The following is a 23781-nucleotide window of genomic DNA, read 5'->3' as shown; positions in this document are numbered from 1 at the left end:
GAGACATTGACAATCCAGAAACTTGAACATAAGTGGGGTCATTTTTCTTACTTTGTGCTCTGACATAATCACCTGAACGAAGCAGAAAGCAAAACCAGGTAGGGAGGATTGTATACCAGTTATGCAGCCTGTCCAATTTGCTGTCCATTAACTTAAATGGACAGGAATATCACATACATTCTGTTAGGAGCATGTGATACTCCCGACCCAATTTTCTTTTGGACAATTTTTTTTATCTTCAGCACAAAAGAGGCAAATAACCTCATTAACTTTAACAATTGAGGTGCCTCTATGGATAGAATGCTTGTTTTTAAATATCATGACTCATGATCATGACTCATGGTAGATTTTATAATTTAAAACAATTAGTCACATTATAAAGATTCTAAACTAAAATAATCTTGTTTGCTGCGCAGATCTCATTCTAATCTTAATGAAAACTAATTAAAATTGTGGTTTCCCTCTCCAAAGGGTCCAAATATTATGCAATGTAAAAATTGTACCAGATCTTGCTAGCGACAGTGGAAAAGTAATGAGACTCGTGTTGTCCCTCGAGGAAGTAAATCCTGCACTCCGGGTCCCACTACCTGGTGGGACGTCCTGCCCCATGTGCCCAAAGATCTGCAGGTCGAGAATCAGCCTGTTCAGTGACCTGAAGACCCAGGGCAGAAACTCGCGACCTTGAGTAAACGTCATCCTCGAATCGAGGGACAGCTGATGACGACCTCTACAGTAACAAGTTTGAGTTTCTGTTGCATCATCCCCAAATCAGGCTCAAAAATTTGGGAATGGCCCTGTGACAATGCAGCAGGTCCAATGGACAGCTGTATATCCTAACAGTGATAAACACTTCTGGCTCCTGTTCCACTGCATCAATTGGTGCAGTGGCAGCTGCATTTAACAGCAAGGTGAGCTGAAAATCATAACTATTGTGTTGGCTTGGAGAAAGGCAGTGCCCTGTGTGTATATATGTATGTGTATATGTACAGAGTATTGTGCTATCAGCCTCAGAAGCCCAGTGATCATAGAATCATTGAAAGTTTAAGGCACAGAAAGAGGCCACTTGGCCCATTGTGTCTGTGCCGGCCGAAAAATTATCCACCTATTCTATTCCCACCTTCCAGCATTTGGCCTGTAGCCCTGCAGCTTATGGCACTTGAGGTGCATATCCAGACTCCTTTTGAATGAGTTGAGGATCTCTGCCTCAACTAGCCTTTCAGGCAGTGAGTTCCAGACGATCACCACCCTCTGGGAGAAAATATTTTTCCTCATCTCCCCTCTAATTCTTCTACCAATCACTTTAAATCTTTGCCCACTCGTCACTGACCTCTCTGCTAAGGTGAATAGACCTTTCACCACCACTCTATCCAGGCCCTCACAATTTTGTACATTTCAATCAGTTCTCCCCTCAGTCTTCTCTGTTCCAAGGTGAACAACGCCAGCCTATCCAATCTTTCCTCACAGCTGGATTTTTCCAGTCCTGGCAACATCCTCGTAAATCTCCTCTGTACCCTCTCTTGTGCAATTACATCCTTTCTGTCATGAGGTAACCAGAACTGCACACAATACTCAAGTTGTGGCCTACCAATGAATTATACTGTTCCAGCAGAACTTCCCTGCTCTTATATTCTATACCTCTGCTAAGGAAAGGATTCCAAATGCCTTCTTAACCACCTTATCGACCTATCCTGCTATCTTCAGGGATCTGTGGACATTCATTCCAAGGTCCCTTACTTCCTCTACATTTCTCAGTATTTTCCCATTAATCGTGTATTCCTTTGCCTTGTTTGACCTCCCCAAATGCATCATCTCACACTTCTCCAAGTTGAATTCCATTTGACACTTTTCTGCCCATCTGACCAGACCATCAATATCTTCCTGCAGCCAATAGCTATCCTCCTCGTTATCTACCACACAGTCAATCTTTGTGTTGTCCGCAAACTTCTTGATCATGCCCCCGACACTTGTGTCCAAATGATTAATATACACCACAAAATGTAGGGGACCCAGTACTGAGCCCTGTGGAATGTCATTGGAAACAGCCCTCCAGTCGCTAAAACAGCCGTCAACAATTACCCTTTGTTTCCTGCCACTGAGCCAATTTTGTATCCACCTTGCTGTATTTCCCTGGATCCCTGGATTTTATTTTTTAAACCAGTCTGCCATGTGGAACCTTGTTAAAAGCCTTGCTAAAATCCATGTAGACCACATCAACTGCACTACCCTCATCTATCTTCCTTGTTACGTCTTCAAAATATTCGGTGAAGTTGGTCAAACAAGATCTTCCCTTCGCAAATCCATGCTGACCATCCTTTATTAACCTGTGCCTTTCTAAGTGACAGTTTATCCTGTCTCTCAGAATAGATTCTAATATTTTGCCCTCTACTGAGGTTAGATTGACTGGCCTGTAATTATTAGGTCCATCCTTTGCTCCCTTTTTAAACAGAGATACAACGTTAACAGTTCTCCAATCTTCAAGCACCATACCTGGATCCATTGAGGACTGGATTATTTATAGTGAGTGCAGAGAGCTCACAGGGTAGTTGCACTGTAGCCAATGTGGTGCAGGACAGACTTTTCTAGATAATATTAAGCAATGTCAAACCACACATTGAAGAAAGATGGCCAGAGTTATACTCCTTGCCTTGCATCACTATAGTGTAAAAGACAGCTTCACACTGACTCAAGGTTTACAGTGTGACTGGGACAGTCGACAGTGAAAGTGGAGATGAACCATGAATGGAATTCAGCCATACACCTGAGCAAACCGATAAGTGGAAATTCCAGATCACTTCAGTTGCTGCAAAGTACAGGATATATTCAGTTTATACAGTTCATGCTCTCTGCAGGATAGTCACATACAGTAACCAGTTTGTGCAGGGTTTTCAGAAATTACTTCAGACACACACTGCTGTGTAAATGGAAGCAGGTTTCAAATTCCTATTGACAGACCAATGTTTTTGCTGCAGACCAGCGACTTGCCAGCTACTGATCCTGCACCATTAATTTTAAACCATGGCAAATGAGTTGTGTCAGTTCTCAGGTGGTCTCTGCTAAGATATCCCATGAAGGCAAAAACAAACATTGGGAAGTGGTCTGTGTTTACACACACCTCATTTTTGGCCATTTACAGAAGACTGACACACTGAGGTTGTGAAGGAGTATGCAGTTCCACCCACTTGCTTTCCTGGTTGAAGTTCATTTCCACCAAGGCGGAAGACTATTTTTTAAAAAAGTAAAGACGACTTAAAAACAGGTAAAAAGACCTCCGGGCAGATTCATGGTTGGACAGCTTCAAAATAAAACACAACTGACAGTGAGCTGTCAGTTCCAATATCTTTTTAAAGCCGTTCTTCTGGTTCAGGTCGGAAAGGGTGAAGCCAATGGTGGATTTCCAAAACCCCAAAGTTGGAAATCTGCTATTTGGTGGAAATTACTCATCGCTGAGTTACTTGTGAACTCGCTTGTGTGTCAGCAGGTGGGATGACTGAGTGAATCCCTTCCCACAGTCGGAGCAGGAGAACGGCTTCTCCCCAGTGTGAACTCGCTGGTGTGTCAGCAGGTTGGACCACCCGGTGAATCCCTTCCCACACACGGAGCAGGTGAACGACCTCTCCCCAGTGTGAACTCGCTGGTGTGCCAGAAGGTTGGATGTCTGAGTGAATCTCTTCCCACACACGGAGCAGGAGAACAGCCTCTCCCCAGTGTGAACTCGCTGGTGTGCCAGAAGGTTGGATGTCTGAGTGAATCTCTTCCCACACACGGAGCAGGAGAACAGCCTCTCCCCAGTGTGAACTCGCTGGTGTGCCAGAAGGTTGGATGTCTGAGTGAATCTCTTCCCACACACGGAGCAGGAGAACGGCCTCTCCCCAGTGTGAACTCGCTGGTGTGCCGGAAGGTTGGATGTCTGAGTGAATCTCTTCCCACACACTGAGCAGGTGAACGGCCTCTCCCCAGTGTGAACTCGCTGGTGTGTCAGCAGATCGGATGAAATAGAGAAATCTCTCCCACGCACGGAGCAAGTGAACGGGCCTCTCCAGGGTGTGACTGTGTGCACGAAAATCCTGGAACTCCCTTCCTAACAGCACTTTCCTGCCCACTCCCATATCTCTTGAACCAGTTTTTTGTGTGTAAAATGATCGTGGCCCAACTGAAATATTCATAGGATCATCGAAATTTCCTGCTGAAAGTGAAATGGGAAAAGCAGCTGACCTGAAAGGGTATTGCAGAGATTCCTTGATGTTCTAGTGGTTAGAATTTGGTGCTTTCACTGTCACGGCTCGGGTTGGATTCCTGGTCAGGGAATGAAATATTCTCACTTCTACGCAGACATTCACAACCAGCATGTCTTATTTGCTGCATGAAAGCGGAAAATGCTCAGCACTCTGACAGTGTCTGTGGAGTGAGAAACATAGGAGCAGGAGTAGGCCATTCAGCCCATCGAGCCTGCTCCGCCATTCAGTTAGATCATGGCTGATCATCTACCTCAACACCACTTACCCGCACTATCCCCGTATCCCTTAATGTCATTAGTATCTAGATATCTATCAAACTCTGTCTTAAACATGCTCAATGATTGAGCTTTAACCGCCCTCGGGGGTAAAGAATTCCAAAGATTCACCAGCCTCTGTGAAGAAATTCCTCCTCATCTCAGTCTTAAATGCCCTTCCCTTATTCTGAGACTGTGTCCCCTTGTTCTAGACTCACCAGCCAGAGGAAACATCCTATCCACATCCACCCTGTAAGAATTTTGTAACTTTCAATGAGATCACCTCTCATTCTTCGAAACTCTAGAGAACACAAGGCCAGTTTTCTCAATCTCTCCTCATTAGACAATCCCACCATCCCAAGGATTAGTCTGGTGAACCTCCGTTGCACTCCCTCTATGGCAGGTATATACTTCCTTAGATGAGGAGGCAAAAACTGTACACAATAGTCCAGGTGCAGTCTCACCAAGGCTGTATACAATTGCAGCAAGATGACTTTACTCCTGTACTCAAGTCCCCTTGCGATGAAGGCCAACATACCATTTGCCTTCCTAATTGCTTGCTGCACCTGCATGCTAGCTTTCACTGACTCATGAACAAGGACACCCAGGTCCCTTTGGAGATCAACACTTCACAACCTCTCACCAATTAAGAAATACTCTGTCTTTCTGTTTTTTCTACCAAAGTGGATAACATCACACTTATTCACATTATATTACATTTGCCACGTTCTTGCCCATTCACTATGCTGTCCAAGTCCCCTTGAACCCTTCTTGCACCCTCCCCACAACTCACATTCCCACCTAGTTTTGTGTCATCAACAAATTTAGAAATATTACATTCGGTCCCCACATCCAAATCATTTATATAAATTGTGAACAACTGCAGCCCAGCACTAATCCTTGTGGGACTCCAGTTGTAACAGCCTGTAAGATACCCCCAATTCCATGTACTCTAACCTCCTGTGTGGGACCTTAATAAAAGCCTTCTGAAAATCCAAATACACCATGTCTACTAGTCTTCCTTATCTATGCTACAAGTAGCATGCTCAAAAATCTCTACCAGGTTTGTCAAACATGATTTTCCCTTTCATAAATCCATGTTGACTCTGCCCAATCATATCATTATTTCTAAGTGTCGAGTCATCACATCCTTTATAATAGATTCTAACATTTTCCCTACTAGTGACATCAAACTAACAGGTCTGTAGTCTCCCATTTTCTCTCTCCCTCATTTCTAAAAAGTGGTACATTTGCTACTTTCCAGTCTGCTGGAGCCTTTTCAGAATCTATAGACTTTTGAAAGATAACCATCAACGCAGCCACTATCTTTATAGCCACCTCCTTCAACACACTTGGATGTAGTCCAACTGGTCCAGTGGATTTATCAACCTTCAATCCAGTTAATTTTTCAAGTACTATCTATTTATTAATATTAATTTCTTTCAGTTCCTCATTTTCACAAGCCCCTTGGTGCACTCATATTTCTGGGAGATTTTCTGTATCTTCTTCCGTGAAGACAGACCACCATTTCCCTATTCTCCATTAAAAAATTATCCTGTCTCCACCTATCATGAACACACGTTTGTCCTTGCTAATCGTTTCCTTTTCACATACCTAAAGAGTCTTTGACGGTTTGTCTTTATGTTTCTTGCTAGCTTGCATTCATATTTTCTTTTCTCTTTCTTTATCAGTTCCTTGGTCCTCCTTTGCTGGATTCTAAATTGCTCCCAATCCTCAGGTTTACCTGAGAAACCTTATAAGCCACTTCCTTTGATCTAGCATAACCTTTAACTTCTCTTGTTAGCTACAGTTGACTCATCTTTCCTGTTGAGTTTTTGTATCTTAGAGGAATGTATATTAGTTATCGACCATGAAGTACTACTTTTAATACTAGCCTTTAGTGTATTTTCCCAATCCACCCTTAGCCAACTTGTCCCTCATACCGTCATAGTTTTCTTTGTTCAGATTTAAGACCCTAGTTTCATAATGAACGATATCACTTTCAAAATTAATGTAGAATTCTATCATATTATGCTCACTATTTCCCAAAGGCTCCTTTACAGCGAGTTTATTAATTAGCTCTTTCTCATTACGTAGTACCAAATCTAAAATAGCCCGATTCCCAGTTGGTTTTTCAAAGTACTGCTCCAGAAACCCATCTCGTACACACTCCAGGAAGTCATCCTCCATGTGCTGATTCGGTCTACCCAGACTATATTTAAATTGAAGTTGCCCATTATTATTGGATTACCCATGTTACATGCACCTCTAATTTTCTAATTTATACTGTGTCCAACATTACCACTACTGTTTGGTGGCCGATAAACAACTCCCAACAATGTTTGCTGGCTGTTGCTGTTTCTTAGCTCCACCTAAATTGATTCTACATCTTGATCCTTCGATCTAAGATTCTGTCTCACTAATGTACTGATCTCGTTCCTTATTAAGAGCACTATCCCATCTCCCTTTCCTTTTTGTCTATCCTTCCTAATTAACCAATATCCTTGAATATTCAGTTCCCAGTCTAGGTCACCCTGTAACCATGTCTCTGTAATGGCAATTAAATCATACCCATTTACCTCAATTTGTGCCTTCAAATCATCGACCTTGTTGCAAATGTTGCATGCATTCAGATAGAATGCCCTTAACTTTGTCTTTTTAAAACCATTCACAGAACCATGCTGACTATTCCCCATTACCTTGAGTTTTTCTGAGTGACCAGCTATAGCCTCCTTAATGATCGATTCTAACACTTTCCCCACGACAGACGTCAAGCTAACGAGCCTATAGTTACCTATTTCTTAAATATAGAGGGGTTATATTTGCTACTTTCCAGTCTGATGGAACCTTTCTAGGATTCAGTAAATTTTGAAAATTAACACCAATGCATGTACCACCTCATTCGCCCCTCTTTTAAGACCCTAGGATGATGCCCATCAGGACCCGGAGACTTGTCAGTCCGCAGCTCCATCAGTTTGCTCAGTACCGCGTCCCTGGTGATTGTAATTTCACCAAGTTCCTCTCTTCCTTCCACCTCCTGATTTACAGCTATTACTGGAAGAGCAGGCAGGGAGATGTTGCGGAGAACAGCGGGACTGGTGGTCTGAAGTGCATTTGTTTCAATGCAAGAAGTATAACAGGTAAGGCAGATGAACTTAGAGCTTGGATTAGTACTTGGAACTATGATGTTGTTGCTATTACAGAGACTTGGTTGAGGGAAGGACAGGATTGGCAGCTAAATGTTCCAGGATTTAGAAGCTTCAGGCGGGATAGAGGGGGATGTAAAAGGGGTGGGGGAGTTGCATTACTGGTTAAGGAGAATATCGCAGCTATACTGTGGGAGGACACCTCGGAGGGATCATGCAGCGAGGCAATATGGGTGGAGCTCAGGAATAGGAAGGGTGCAGTCACGATGTTGGGGGTTTACTACAGGCCTCCCAACAGCCAGCGGGAGGTAGAGGAGCAGATATGTAGACAGATTTTGGAAAGATGTAAAGGTAACAAGGTTGTAGTGGTGGGTGATTTTAACTTCCCCTATATTGACTGGGACTCACTTAGTGCTAGGGGCTTGGATGGGGCAGAATTTGTAAGGAGCATCCAGGAGGGCTTCTTGAAACAATACGTAGATAGTCCAACTAGGGATGGGGCCGTACTGGACCTGGTATTGGGGAATGAGCCCGGTCAGGTGGTCAAAGTTTCAGCAGGGGAGCATTTCGGGAACAGTGACCATAATTCCATAAGTTTTAAGGTACTTGTGGATAAGGATAAGAGTAGTCCTCGGGTGAAGGTGCTAAATTGGGGGAAGGCTAATTATAACAATATTAGGCAGGAACTGAAGAATTTAGATTGGGGGCAGCTGTTTGAGGGTAAATCAACATCTGACATGTGGGAGTCTTTCAAATGTCAGTTGATTAGCATCCAGGACTAGCATGTTCCTGTGAGGAAGAAGGATAAGTTTGGCAAGTTTCGGGAACCTTGGATAACGCGGGATATTATGAGCCTCGTCAAAAAGAAAAAGGAAGCATTCGTAAGGGCTGGAAGGATAGGAACAGACAAATCCCTTGAGGAATATAAAGACAGTTGGAAGGAACTTAAGCAAGGAGCCAGGAGGGCTAAAAGGGGTTATGAGAAGTCATTGGCAAACAGGATTAAGGAAAATCCCAAGCCTTTTTATATGTATATAAAGAGCAAGAGGGTAGCCAAGGAAAAGGCTGGCCCACTCAAGGACAGAGAAGGGAATCTATGTGGGGAGCCAGAGAAAATGGGCAAGGTACTAAATGAGTACTCTGCATCAGTATTCACCAAGGAGAAGGACTTGGTGGATGATAAGCATAGGGAAGGGAGTGTAGATAGTCTCAGTCATCTCATTATCAAAAAGGAGGAGGTGTTGGGTGTCTTGCAAAGCATTAAGGTAGATAAGTCCCCAAGGCCTGATGGGATCTACCCCAGAATACTGAGGGAGGCAAGGGAAGAAATTGCTGGGGCCTTGACAGAAATCTTTGCATCCTCATTGGCTACAGGTGAGGTCCCAGAGGACTGGAGAATAGCCAATGCTGTTCCTTTGTTTAAGAAGGGTAGCAAGGATAATACAGGAAATTAGAGGCCAGTGAGCCTTACATCAGTGGTAGGGAAATTATTAGAGAGGATTCTTCGGGACAGGATTTACTTCCATTTGGAAACAAATGGACTTATTAGCGAGAGGCAGCATGGTTTTGTGAAGGGGAGGTCGTGTCTCACTAATTTGATTGAGTTTTTTGAGGAAGTGACAAAGATGATTGATGAAGGAAGGGCAGTTGATGTTATCTATATGGACTTCAGTAAAGCCTTTGACAAGGTCCCTCATGGCAGACTGATACAAAAGGTGAAGTCACATGGGATCAGAGGGGAGCTGTCAAGATGGATACAGAACTGGCTCGGTCATAGAAGACAGAGGGTAGCAGTGGAAGGGTGTTTTTCTGAATGGAGGGATGTGACTAGTGGTGTTCCGCAGGGATCAGTGCTGGGACCTTTGCTGTTTGTAGTATATATAAATGATTTGGAGGAAAATGTAGCTGGTCTGATTAGTAAGTTTGCGGACAACACAAAGGTTGGTGGAGTTGCGGACAGTGATGAGGATTGTCAGAGGATACAGCAGGATATAGATTGGTTGGAGACTTGGGCGGAGAAATGGCAGATGGAGTTTAATTCGGACAAATGTGAGGTAATGCATTTTGGAAGGTCTAATGCAGGTGGGAAGTATATAGTAAATGGCAGAACCCTTAGGAGTATTGACAGGCAGAGAGATCTGGGCGTACAGGTCCACAGGTCACTGAAAGTGGCAACGCAGGTGGATAAGTTAGTCAAGAAGGCATACGGCATGCTTGCCTTCATCGATCGGGGCATAGAGTATAAAAATAGGCAAGTCATGCTGCAGCTGTACAGAACTTTAGTTAGGCCACACTTAGAATATTGCCTGCAATTCTGGTCGCCACACTACTAGAAGGACGTGGAGGCTTTGGAGAGGGTACAGAAGAGGTTTACCAGGATGTTACCTGGTCTGGAGGGCATTAGCTATGAGGAGAGGTTGGATAAATTCGGATTGTTTTCACTGCAACGACGGAGGTGGAGGGGTGACATGATAGAGGTTTACAAAGTTATAAGCGGCATGGACAGAGTGGATAGTCAGAAGCTTTTTCCCAGGGTGGAAGAGTCATTTACTAGGGGACAAACGTTTAAGGTGAGAGGGGCAAAGTTTAGAGGGGATGTGCAAGGCAAGTTCTTTACACAGAGGGTGGTGAGTGCCTGGAACATGTTGCCGGGGGAAGTGATGGAAGCAGGTACTATAGAGACGTTTAAGAGGCATCTTGACAAATGCATGAATAGGAAGGGAATAGAGGGATATGGGCCCAAGAAGTGCAGAAGGTTTTAGTTTAGGCAGGCATCAAGATCGGCGCAGGCTTGGAGGGCCGAATAGCCTGTTCCTGTGCTGTATTGTTCTTTGTTCTTTGTTTTTTGCGTCCTCCATAGTGACGACAGAAGCAAAATATTTGTTCATTTCCTCCGCCATTTCCTTATTATCTACCATTAACTCCCCATTCTCACTCTCTAGCAGTCCAACACTCCCTTTACTCACTCTTTTCCTTTTTAAATACCCGTAGAAACTCTTGCTATCCATTTTTACATCTCTAGCTTGCTTCCTCTCATACTCTCATTTCTTTCTCCTGATTAACCTTTGAGTCATTCTCTGCTGCTCTTTAAATTCTGACCAATCATCTGAACTGCCTCTCATCTTTGTGCAATTGTATGCCTTTTCCTTAAGTTTGATGCTTTCCTTAACTTCTTCAGCTAAACACGGATGGTGGGTCCTCCCCTTAGAATTTATCTTCATTGTAGGAATATACTTATTCTGAGTCAGTGGCTTGCTCGGCCATTTAAGAGGACAGTTCAAGGTAAGTCACTATGCTGTGGACCTGGAGACGCATGGAGTCCAGAGTAGGTAAAGATGGCAGATTTCCTTCCTGAAATTACATTAGTAAACCAGATGGGTTTTTACAGCAAAAAAAAGTTCATGTTTGCATTACTTAATCTCAGCACGCTTCTACCATTGTGGGGCCGGTGGGGAATTTGAACTCACAGCCCCAGAATGCTAGCGAGGGAGTGTAGTGACAACACAATTGTTTATTCCAAGCAGGCACTTATAATGCTTATCATCCCTAGATTAGACATTGGCTTGTGTGGGGACTGAGCTAACAAGCCTCGACGTGTAAAGAAAGTGTCAATGTTTCAGGTCTGTGACCTTTCACCAGAACTCGATTTCTCTCTCCACGGACGCTGCTGGACCTGCTGAGTATTGCCAGCACTTTCTGTTCCTATTTCACGTTTCCATGCATCCACAGAATTTTGCTTTTATTTTTGTTCCAATGGCTTTAGCCAAAGTCGATTTATCCGGGATCCCTGCATTACCAATTCAACAATGCAACCACTCGGCCTGCACTTTCAATGCATTGTGCTTAGAAATTCCTCTCACTTCCATCTTCCAAAGCAAAGACCTCCATTCACTGGATAATTTTTTTATTTTATTTATTTTGAGCTGCAGCACTGAAACAGGCCCTTCGGCCCACGGAGTCTGTGCCGAACATCAACCACCCATTTATACCAATCCAACACTAATCCCATATTCCTACTACATCCCCATCTGTCCCTATATTCCCCTGCCACCGACCAATACTCAGGGCAATTTATAATGGCCAATTTACCTCTCAACCTGCAAGTCTTTGGCTGTGGAAGGAAACCCACGCAGACACAGGGAGAACTTGCAAACTCCACACAGGCAGTACCCAGAATTGAACCCAGGTCGCTGGAGCTGTGAGGCTGCGGTGCTAACCACTGTGCCGCCCTGAAGAAAAGCAATTTACTTAGCAATTCATATGTTTTACAGCCAATAAGCTCCTTGTGTGGTAATGTGGCTGAGTGGTCTAAGGTATTGAAATAAACTTCTACTGTCTGTGGAAGTGTGGGTTTGAATCCTCCTGCTGTCAGTATTTGAATCCAGGTTTGTTTTGGCTGCAGTGATCCTGCTATTCAGTGAATGATTCTTGGCACTCTGTTCAACTAATTTACAAGATTCAGTGGTTCAGTTTGAAGAAATTGTTTTTTCAGGGTGGGATTGAGAGGATCTGAAATTATATAGCAACATTAAAACAACTGAAGATCATCCATTCAGTGAAGAAGCTGTTCCATGGTTTACTCTTGAAAGATGAGCTAACGCTCCTAGAGATACTGTTTCATAACCCATCATGTCCCTCCTGCCTGTTACTCACCACTTCCACTGCCCACCCCCAAGCCCAGCAATTTTGTTTTCCTAGAGTCATAGAGGACTGAAACGGGCCCTTCAGCCCACTAATGCTAACCATTAACACTAACCCTACATTCGTCCCATATTTCCTACCACATCCCCATCTTCCTCCTCCCTACACTAGGAGCAATTTACAATGGTCAATTTACAAGTCTTTAGCTGTGGGAGGAAACTAGAGGACCTGGTGGAAACCCACACCATCACAGGGAGAACTTACAAAGCCTGCACAGGCGGTACTCAGAACTGAACCCAGGTTGCTGGAGCTGTGATACTAACCACTACACCACTTTGCTGGCCCGCTTGCAGGGTTTGTTTCATAGGCTTATAGAAAGCACATTCAGGGACAGATCCTATTTTGGGGGAAAGGTAAGCTGAAAGGGATTCTCTAACTGTTATCATACAAACCTTTCAAATAAAGATTACAAGTCCTTGCTGGGCCAGGAGGAAGTGCAAATCGATGGGAATAGGAAAGTATGTGATTGAGTTCGTTCATCGTTTTAGGATTGAATCAGGACACAGCTTTCAGTTGTATCACCAATTTTTTTTTATTGAATGGGTAATGTTCTGTTTTCATATTGGTTGGTAATTCAGGCCCTGCCCACTATCATTGCCCACTTTGGGGGCAGCATTTAGTTAGTTACAATTACAGGATTCAAAATCAAGTGATTCTGGAAGACCAAAATCAGCAAGTGTCTGTGTCGCTGGGCGTCTACTCAATTTTTTTAAAAAAATTCATTCATGGGATGTGGGCGTCGCTGGCCAGGCCAGCATTTATTGCCCATCCCTAATTGCCCTTGAGAAGGTGGTGGTGAGCTGCCTTCTTGAACCGCTGCAGTCCATGTGGGGTAGGTACACCCCCAGTGCTGTTTTTATTGACTTCATAGCAGTTAGATACAACTGAGTGGCTTGCTGGGCCATTTCAGAGGGCATGTAAGAGTTAACCACATTGCTGTGGGTCTGGAGTCACATGTAGGCCAGACCAGGTACAAACAGCAGATTTCCTTCCCTTAAGGACATTGATGAACCAGATGGGTTTTTACAACAATCGACAATAGATTCATGGCCATCATTAGACTAGCCTTTTAATTCCAGATTTATTAATTGAATTTAAATTCCACCTTCTGCTGTGGTGGGATTTGAACCCATGTCCCCAGAGAAATACCCTGGGTCTCTGGGTTACTAGTGCAGTGACAATACCATTATGCCACCACCTCCCCTGCAGAGATGAAATTAATGCAGCAGTGAGGCTAAGTTTTTCAAACAAAGAAAAAAGAACAGTACAGCACAGGAACAGGCCATTCGGCCCTCCAAGCCTGCACCGATCTTGATGCCTGCCTAAACTGAAACCTTCTGCACTTCCGGGGCCTATATCCCTCTCTTCCCATCCTATTCATACATTTGTCAAGATGTCTCTTAAACGTCGCTATCGTATCTGTTTCCACCACCTCCCGTGGCAGCAAGTTCCAGGCACTCACCACCCTCTGTGTAAAAAGCTTACCTCGCACATCCCCTCTAAACTTTGCCCCTCGCACCTTAAACCTATGTCCCCTAGTAACTGACTCTTCCACCCTGGGAAAAAGCTTCTGACTATCCACTCTGTCCATGCCGCTCATAACATAACTAGAAGACTACACCTTCTTCTGGCAGGGTAGGGATCCTGAAGAACCAAGACAGCATGGAGTGGGCTTCGCCATCAGAAACTCTTTGCTCAGCATGATAGAGCCACCTTCAAATGGCTCGGAACGCATACTGTCCATCCGACTGCTCACTGCCTCTGGTCCAGTACACCTACTCAGCATCTATGCTCCAACACTCTGCTCCCCACCTGAAGCTAAGGACCAGTTCTGCGAGGAACTCCATAATATCATTAGCAGCATTCTGAATACCGAACATTCGTTCCTGCTGGGGGACTTTAACGCCAGGGTTGGGGCCGACCATGACTCATGGCTCCCCTGCCTTGGGCGCTATGGCATTGGAAGGATGAATGAGAATGGACAGAGACTGCTTGAGTTGTGTACCTATCATAACCTCTGCATCACCAACTCGTTCTTTCATACTAAACCCTGTCACCAGGTTTCATGGAGACACCCAAGATCATGTCGCTGGACCTCATTGTCACAAGGCGAGCCTCCATAAACAGTGTTCAAATCACACGCAGCTTCCACAGTGCGGACTGCGACACCGACCACTCCCTGGTGTGCAGCAAGGTTAGACTCAAACCAAAGCAGCTACATCACTCCAAGCAGAAGGGCCACCCGCGCATCAACACGAGCAGAATTTCTTATCCACAGCTGTTACAAAAGTTTCTAATTTCACTTGAAAAAGCCCTTCAAGACACTCTTGCAGGGGATGCAGAGACGAAGTGGGCCCACATCAGAGACACCATCTGTGACTCAGCAATGACCACCTATGGCAAATGTGAGAAACAGAATGCAGACTGGTTTCAATCTCACTTTGAAGAGCTGGAACCTGTCATAGCCCCTAAGCGCATTGCACTGTTGAAGTACAAAAAAGCCCCCAGCGAGTTAACATCTGTAGCACTTAAATTAGCCAGAAGCGCTGCACAAAGAACAGCCAGGCGCTGCGCAAATGACTACTGGCAAAACCTATGGAGTCGTACCTTCAAGAAGATTGCCCCCCTCAAGTCTAAATCAGGGGAAACGATCACTGACCAATGCAAGCAAATGGACCGCTGGGTGGAGCACTACCTAGAACTGTACTCCAGGGAGAATGTTGTCACCGAGACCGCCCTCAATGCAGCCCAGTCTCTGCCAGTCATGGATGAGCTGGATGAACAGCCAACAAAATTGGAACTCAGTGATGCCATTGATTCTCTCGCCAGTGGAAAAGCCCCCGGAAAGGATGGCATTACCCCTGAAATAATCAAGAGTGCCAAGCCTGCTATACTCTCAGCACTCCATGAACTGCTTTGCCTGTGCTGGGATGAGGGAGCAGTACCACAGGACATGCGCGATGCCAATATCACCAACCTCTATAAGGACAAGGGTGACCGCGGTGACTGCAACAACTACCGTGGAATCTCTCTGCTCAGCATAGTGGGGAAAGTCTTCGCTCGAGTCGCTTTAAACAGGCTCCAGAAGCTGGCTGAGCGTGTCTACCCTGAGGCACAGTGTGGCTTTCGAGCAGAGAGATCCACCATTGACATGCTGTTCTCCCTTTGCCAGCTACAGGAGAAATGCTGTGAACAACAGATGCCCCTCTACATTGCTTTCATAGATCTCACCAAAGCCTTTGACCTCGTCAGCAGACGTGGTCTCTTCAGACTACTAGAAAAGATTGGACGTCCACCAAAGCTACTAAATATCATCACCTCATTCCATGACAATATGAAAGGCACAATTCAGCATAGCGGCGCCTCATCTGACCCCTTTCCTATCCTGAGTGGCGTGAAACAGGGCTGTGTTCTCGCACCCACACTCTTTTGGGATTTTCTTCTCCCTGCTGCTCTCTCATGCGTTCAAGTCTTCAGGAGAAGGAATTTTCCTCCACACAAGATCAGGTGGCAGGTTGTTCAACCTTGCCCGTCTAAGAGCGAAGACCAAAGTACTGAAAGTCCTCATCAGGGAACTCCTCTTTGCTGACGATGCTGCATTAACATCTCACACTGAAGAGTGTCTGCAGAGACTCATCGACAGGTTTGCGGCTGCCTGCAACGAATTTGGCTTAACCATCAGCCTCAAGAAAACGAACATCATGGGACAGGACGTCAGAAATGCTCCATCCATCAATATTGGCGACCACGCTCTGGAAGTGGTTCAAGAGTTCACCTACCTAGGCTCAACTATCACCAGTAACCTGTCTCTCGATGCAGAAATTAACAAGTGCATGGGAAAGGCATCCGCTGCTATGTCTAGACTGGCCAAGAGAGTGTGGGAAAATGGCGCACTGACACGGAACACAAAAGTCCGAGTGTTTCAAGCCTGTGTCCTCAGTACCTTGCTCTACGGCAGCGAGGCCTGGACAACGTATGTCAGCCAAGAGCGACGTCTCGACTCAATCCATCTTCGCAGTCTCCGGAGAATCCTTGGCATCAGGTGGCAGGACCGTATCTGCAATGCAGAAGTCCTCAAGGCAGCCAACATCCACAGCCTATGCACCCTACTAAGATCGCAGCGCTTGAGATGGCTTGGCCGTGTGAGCCGCATGGAAGATGGCAGGATCCCCAAGGACACATTGTACAGCGAGCTCGTCACTGGTATCAGACCCACCGGCCATCCATGTCCCCGCTTTAAAGACGTCTGCAAACACGACATGAAGTCCTGTGACATTGATCACAAGTCTTGGGAGATAATTGCCAGTGATCGTGAAAGCTGGTGGGCAGCCATAAAGGCGGGGCTAAACAGTGGCGAGCCGAAGAGACTTAGCAGTTGGCAGGAAAAAAGACAGAAGCGCAAGGGGAGAGCCAACTGTGTAACAGCCCGGACAACCAATTTTATCTGTAGCCCCTGTGGAAGAGTCTGTCAGTCTAGAATTGGCCTTTAGAGCCACTCCAGGCACTGATCCACACACCACTGACCACCTGCAGGCACTTATCCATTGTCTCTCGAGACAAGGAGGACAAAGAAGAAGAAGATCCTGCTATAGCGGAATATTCTTGCTGGATGAAGAAGTCCATATCTTCCACGAGGCATCTTCACTTTCACCACCTTGGCCACAGTGCTCATGTTTGAAGCCACAACTAGTGCTCACCAACTCTATCAGCCTGCCAGAGTAGCTTTGTACTTCTGCTTCTCTTTCAATAGAGGCTCAATGTCAAGATCTTTGGCTTTTACCAGAAGGAATTATGAAAAGCTTCAATGGGTGTCAATACTATTCGCAACTCTGCAATTCTTTCACGAGTCCATTTCAGAAAGGTTTCAATCCTTGCCATTGTCCCTACAGCCACTGACAAATTGCTCCATTCTCTCTTTTCACCGCTGTCTATATCACAGAAATTTTTTGTTTATTTTTTCACGGGGCATCAGTGAGAAAGGCAGCATTTATTGTCCGTCCTTAATTGCCCTTGAAAGGTCAGTGGCCAGTTCGGCCATTTCAGAGGACAGTTAAAAGTACTGTGGGTCAGGAGGCGCCAGAAGAGGTAAAGGAAGGCAGGTCTCTTTCCTGAAATGACATCGGTGCAGCAGATGGGTTTTCCAGCAAAGGATGATGGTTTCACAGCACCTTGAGTGAGCGAAGGTGAAATGGGGCATATTTGCATTTGTGAATGAATTGGAAAATGGTTGAGCTGTTGTGGGGGGATTTGTATTAGTATTTGCTCATGGATTGTAAATGCAATGCACCCAAGCAAGGCAATTACTGCCCCTGTGCTTAAATTAGTGGCCTGTATGGGGATTGAACCCAGGACCTTGGCGTTATTAGCACCACGCTCTAACCATCTGAGCTAACAGGCCTTGACACTCAACTACCTGTTAATGTTAATGTTAATGTTAATGTTGTACGTCTGTCACCTTTCATCAGCACTCTCTTTCTCTCTCCACAGATGCTGAGTTTTAGCAACACTTGCTCTTTTTCTTTCACATTTCCAACATGCACACACACTTTGACTTTGATTTCTATCTTCAAATGGCTTTTGCAAACTCCATTTATCCACAAAGCCTTCATTACCAATTCAACAATGCAACCACTCGGCCTGCACTTTCAATGCATTGTGCTTACAAATTCCTCTCACTTCCATCTTCCCAAGCAAAGACCTCCATTCACAGGATAATTCTGAAGAAAAGCACCTTTCAATCACCAATCAATTCCTTTACAGCCACAACCTTAACTGCATGGTAGCGTGGCCGAGCGGTCTAAGGCGCTGGATTAAGGTTCCAGTTTCTTCGGAGGCGTGGGTTCGAATCCCACCGCTGCTAGCATTTGACTCCCTGTTCCTTTTGGGCACACTCATTCTGCTGTGCTGGGCACATTGTCGCCGGGACAAGTCCACTTCTTCCCTGCGGCCCCTTTGCTTTCACCACCTTGGCTCCTGTGCCAGTATTTGAAGACATGGCTAATGCTCGCAAACTCTCTTGGCCTGCGAGCGTTACCTTTCTATTTATGCTACTCTTTCAATAAAACTTCAATGTCAAGACATTCTACCAGGGCATTTTGAAAATCTTCATTGTCATTCGCAACTCTGCAATTCTTTCACATGAGTCCATTTCAGAAAGGTTTCAATCCTTGCCATTGTCCCTACAGCCACTGACAAATTGCTCCATTCTCTCTTTTCACCGCTGTCTATATCACAGAAATTCCAACCCATGTCTCCTGAAATTGAGTTTCGCATGGATTTCTGCTTCTCGAGTGCTCTATATTTTCTTACCATCTTTCTGATCATCTTCCGATAAGCCTCAGCTATTCGGCCTCTGAAGACCTTCGATTGCCAAAGCTATCTTCATTTGAACTGCCAGTTTATCAGCTTCTGATGCAGCCAAATCAAAGAACCATAGCTCTACCATTTCTTTGAAAAGTTTGAATTTGGCAAGAGGATCGAGGCTTTCCACTTGGTAGATGGGAATTTAAACGTCATCATGTGGACATTCCTGGGATTTTCCCTGCTTTCCGAGGTAGGAAGAAGCTTTCCTGCTTTCCTCTGCACGAGGGTTTCAATGTGCTGCCGATCTGGCTGCCTGCAGTACTTTTACTTGCCGTCACCTCTTTCTGAACTCTATGGCACTGCAGGTCTGTGGCCCTGTTGCTCCCCTTCGCACGCTTTTTCAGGCATTGTCCACAAAGCAGTTTATTTTGCTGTCAATGGCACCAGGATGCCTCAAATAGCTGTAATGGCTGTGATGGCTATTTGCAGCATTTTATTTTAAGCCTGCTTTTCAATCGACCTGCACTGGCCTTTTTCAGCCTTTTGCAAGCTTGTCTTTGAATTAACTTGCAGCGGCATGCCCCAAATCAACCGATCACACCCCTTCGCTACTGAACCGCCGGCCCCTCAGTGCAGCTACTCACTGTTGCCAATGAAGTACTGCCTTCTGATAGTGCTTCACCTCTCGGAGCTCTGTCGACAGCTTCTGCGCCCCTCGCGGAATTCTGCTGCAGTGCCAAGCTGAATGTGACGCTCTCCCGATGTGCCGTAAAAAGTCCAAATCTTCGACAAATCGTTCGCTGTGACCGCATTGTGTTCCCTCTATCCTTCAAACACAAAGTCGCCAATCAATCACGCAGGTAGGACAGGTAAACTATATTGTGACTTCTTGATTTGACGATGAGAGTAGAATATCAATATCGCTGGAGAGTTTTCACCAGAGCGTCTTGCTGGTTCAACAAACAGATTCCGACTGCTATGTCACGTGACAGACGACATCATATCCTCCCTGACGATGCATACGAGTTATCGACATACCCGCTGAAAGACGTACGACAACAGCAACCATCGTCGGGGATCTGTGGACTTGCACTCCAAGGTGCCATTGTTCCTTTATACTTCTTCCATTTATTGTGTATTCCCTCGCCTTATTAGCCTTCCCCAAATGCGTTCCCTCACACCTCTGTGGATTGAATTCCAATTGCCGCTGTTCTGCCGATGTCACTCGTCCGTTCATATCTTCCTGCAGTCTCCAGCTTTCTCCTCATTATCACCCCTAAAGCCCAGTCTCCTTTGACAGCACCTTCCAAACCCGTCACCTCGATCGCCTTAAATGACAAGGGCAACAGTCGCATGGGGAACACCACTACCTGCAAGTTCCCCACCAAAGCACACACCATCCTGACATGGCATTATATCGCCGTTCTTTCACTGTCACTGAGTCACAATTCTGGAAGCCCCTCCCTAACAGCACTGGGTGTACCGGCTGCACATGGACTGCAGTAGTTCAAGAAGGTGGCTCGCCACCACCACCTTCTCAAGAGCAATTATTGATGGGCCAGCGATGCTAACATCCCATGAAGGAAGATAAAAGGGAACATGTGAGAAACTCAGTTCTCCTGGGTGGCAATTTGTTATTTGGCGATTTGAACGGAGGTAAGCCAGCAGAAAGATGCAAAGCAATGTTCAAATAGACTGACATTTTTTGTTTATTTTTTCACGGGGCATCAGTGAGAAAGGCAGCATTTATTGTCCGTCCTTAATTGCCCTTGAAAGGTCAGGGGCCAGTTCGGCCATTTCAGAGGACAGTTAAAAGTACTGTGGGTCAGGAGGCGCCAGAAGAGGTAAAGGAAGGCAGGTCTCTTTCCTGAAATGACATCGGTGCAGCAGATGGGTTTTCCAGCAAAGGATGATGGTTTCACAGCACCTTGAGTGAGCCAAGGTGAAATGGGGCATATTTGCATTTGTGAATGAATTGGAAAAAAGTTGAGCTGTTGTGGGGGGATTTGTATTAGTATTTGCTCATGGTTTGTAAATGCAATGCACCCAAGCAAAGCAATTACTGCCCCTGTGCTTAAATTAGTGGCCTGTATGGGGATTGAACCCAGGACCTTGGCGTTATTAGCACCAGGCACTAACCATCTGAGCTAACAGGCCTTGACACTCAACTACCTGTTAATGTTAATGTTGTACGTCTGTCACCTTTCATCAGCACTCTCTTTCTCTCTCCACAGATGCTGAGTTTTAGCAACACTTGCTCTTTTTCTTTCACATTTCCAACATGCACACACACTTTGACTTTGATTTCTATCTTCAAATGGCTTTTGCAAACTCCATTTATCCACAAAGCCTGCATTACCAATTCAACAATGCAACCACTCGGCCTGCACTTTCAATGCATTGTGCTTACAAATTCCTCTCACTTCCATCTTCCCAAGCAAAGACCTCCATTCACAGGATCATTCTGAAGAAAAGCACCTTTCAATCGCCAATCAATTCCTTTACAGCCACAACCTTGACTGCATGGTAGCGTGGCCGAGCGGTCTAAGGCGCTGGATTCAGGTTCCAGTCTTTTCGGAGGCGTGGGTTCGAATCCCACCGCTGCCAGCATTTGACTCCCTGTTCCTTTTGGGCACACTCATTCTGCTGTGCTGGGCACATTGTCGCCGGGACAAGTCCACTTCTTCCCTGCGGCCCCTTTGCTTTCACCACCTTGGCTCCTGTGCCAGTATTTGAAGACATGGCTAATGCTCGCAAACTCTCTTGGCCTGCGAGCGTTACCTTTCTATTTATGCTACTCTTTCAATAAAACTTCAATGTCAAGACATTCTACCAGGGCATTTTGAAAATCTTCATTGTCATTCGCAACTCTGCAATTCTTTCACATGAGTCCATTTCAGAAAGGTTTCAATCCTTGCCATTGTCCCTACAGCCACTGACAAATTGCTCCATTCTCTCTTTTCACCGCTGTCTATATCACAGAAATTCCAACCCGTGTCTCCTGAAATTGAGTTTCGCATTGATTTCTGCTTCTCGAGTGCTCTATATTTTCTTGCCATCTTTCTGATCATCTTCCGATAAGCCTCAGCTATTCGGCCTCTGAAGACCTTCGATTGCCATAGCTATCTTCATTTGAACTGCTAGTTTATCTGCTTCTGATGCAGCCAAATCAAGGAACCATAGCTCTACCATTTCTTTGAAAAGTTTGAATTTGGCAAGAGGATCGAGGCTTTCCACTTGGTAGATGGGAATTTAAACGTCATCATGTGGACATTCCTGGGATTTTCCCTGCTTTCCGAGGTAGGAAGAAGCTTTCCTGCTTTCCTCTGCACGAGGGTTTCAATGTGCTGCCGATCTGGCTGCCTGCAGTACTTTTACTTGCCGTCACCTCTTTCTGAACTCTATGGCACTGCAGGTCTGTGGCCCTGTTGCTCCCCTTCGCACGCTTTTTCAGGCATTGTCCACAAAGCAGTTTATTTTGCTGTCAATGGCACCAGGATGCCTCAAATAGCTGTAATGGCTGTGATGGCTATTTGCAGCATTTTATTTTAAGCCTGCTTTTCAATCGACCTGCACTGGCCTTTTTCAGCCTTTTGCAAGCTTGTCTTTGAATTAACTTGCAGCGGCATGCCCCAAATCAACCGATCACACCCCTTCGCTACTGAACCGCCGGCCCCTCAGTGCAGCTACTCACTGTCGCCAATGAAGTACTGCCTTCTGATAGTGCTTCACCTCTCGGAGCTCTGTCGACAGCTTCTGCGCCCCTCGCGGAATTCTGCTGCAGTGCCAAGCTGAATGTGACGCTCTCCCGATGTGCCGTAAAAAGTCCAAATCTTCGACAAATCGTTCGCTGTGACCGCATTGTGTTCCCTCTATCCTTCAAACACAAAGTCGCCAATCAATCACGCAGGTAGGACAGGTAAACTATATTGTGACTTCTTGATTTGACGATGAGAGTAGAATATCAATATCGCTGGAGAGTTTTCACCAGAGCGTCTTGCTCGTTCAACAAACATATTCCAACTGCTATGTCACGTGACAGACGACATCATATCCTCCCTGACGATGCATACGAGTTGTCGACATACCCGCTGAAAGACGTACGACAACAGCAACCATCGTCAGGGATCTGTGGACTTGCACTCAGAAGCTGTCGACACAGCTCCGAGAGGTGAAGCACTATCAGAAGGCAGTACTTCATTGGCGACAGTGAGTAGCTGCACTGAGGGGCCGGCGGTTCAGTAGCGAAGGGGTGTGATCGGTTGATTTGGGGCATGCCGCTGCAAGTTAATTCAAAGACAAGCTTGCAAAAGGCTGAAAAAGGCCAGTGCAGGTCGATTGAAAAGCAGGCTTAAAATAAAATGCTGCAAATAGCCATCACAGCCATTACAGCTATTTGAGGCATCCTGGTGCCATTGACAGCAAAATAAACTGCTTTGTGGACAATGCCTGAAAAAGCGTGCGAAGGGGAGCAACAGGGCCACAGACCTGCAGTGCCATAGAGTTCAGAAAGAGGTGACGGCAAGTAAAAGTACTGCGGGCAGCCAGATCGGCAGCACATTGAAACCTTCGTGCAGAGGAAAGCAGGAAAGCTTCTTCCTACCTCGGAAAGCAGGGAAAATCCCAGGAATGTCCACATGATGACGTTTAAATTCCCATCTACCAAGTGGAAAGCCTCGATCCTCTTGCCAAATTCAAACTTTTCAAAGAAATGGTAGAGCTATGGTTCTTTGATTTGGCTGCATCAGAAGCAGATAAACTAGCAGTTCAAATGAAGATAGCTATGGCAATCGAAGGTCTTCAGAGGCCGAATAGCTGAGGCTTATCGGAAGATGATCAGAAAGATGGTAAGAAAATATAGAGCACTCGAGAAGCAGAAATCCATGCGAAACTCAATTTCAGAAGACATGGGTTGGAATTTCTGTGATATAGACAGCGGTGAAAAGAGAGAATGGAGCAATTTGTCAGTGGCTGTAGGGACAATGGCAAGGATTGAAACCTTTCTGAAATGGACTCATGTGAAAGAATTGCAGAGTTGCGAATGACAATGAAGATTTTCAAAATGCCCTGGTAGAATGTCTTGACATTGAAGTTTTATTGAAAGAGTAGCATAAATAGAAAGGTAACGCTCGCAGGCCAAGA

The 23781-nt window shown here is 45.4% G+C and overlaps 4 non-coding genes across 4 annotated transcripts; 2 read left to right on the top strand and 2 right to left on the bottom strand.

The window, feature by feature from the left end:
- Nucleotides 1-17660: 17660 nt before the first annotated feature.
- Nucleotides 17661-17734, bottom strand: trnai-aau (transfer RNA isoleucine (anticodon AAU)). Its single transcript has one exon. It is a non-coding gene; the product is annotated as a tRNA-Ile (tRNA).
- Nucleotides 17735-18114: 380 nt separating this feature from the next.
- Nucleotides 18115-18196, top strand: trnal-aag (transfer RNA leucine (anticodon AAG)). Its single transcript has one exon. It is a non-coding gene; the product is annotated as a tRNA-Leu (tRNA).
- Nucleotides 18197-20722: 2526 nt separating this feature from the next.
- trnai-aau (transfer RNA isoleucine (anticodon AAU)) lies at nt 20723-20796 on the bottom strand. Its single transcript has one exon. It is a non-coding gene; the product is annotated as a tRNA-Ile (tRNA).
- Nucleotides 20797-21164: 368 nt separating this feature from the next.
- On the top strand, nt 21165-21246 carry trnal-cag (transfer RNA leucine (anticodon CAG)). The gene has a single exon. It is a non-coding gene; the product is annotated as a tRNA-Leu (tRNA).
- Nucleotides 21247-23781: the final 2535 nt, after the last annotated feature.

Source organism: Heterodontus francisci, chromosome 34 (genome assembly GCF_036365525.1).
Source record: "Heterodontus francisci isolate sHetFra1 chromosome 34, sHetFra1.hap1, whole genome shotgun sequence".
In the NCBI taxonomy this organism is placed as follows: domain Eukaryota; kingdom Metazoa; phylum Chordata; class Chondrichthyes; order Heterodontiformes; family Heterodontidae; genus Heterodontus; species Heterodontus francisci.
This window is presented reverse-complemented; position numbering and strand designations above follow the sequence as displayed.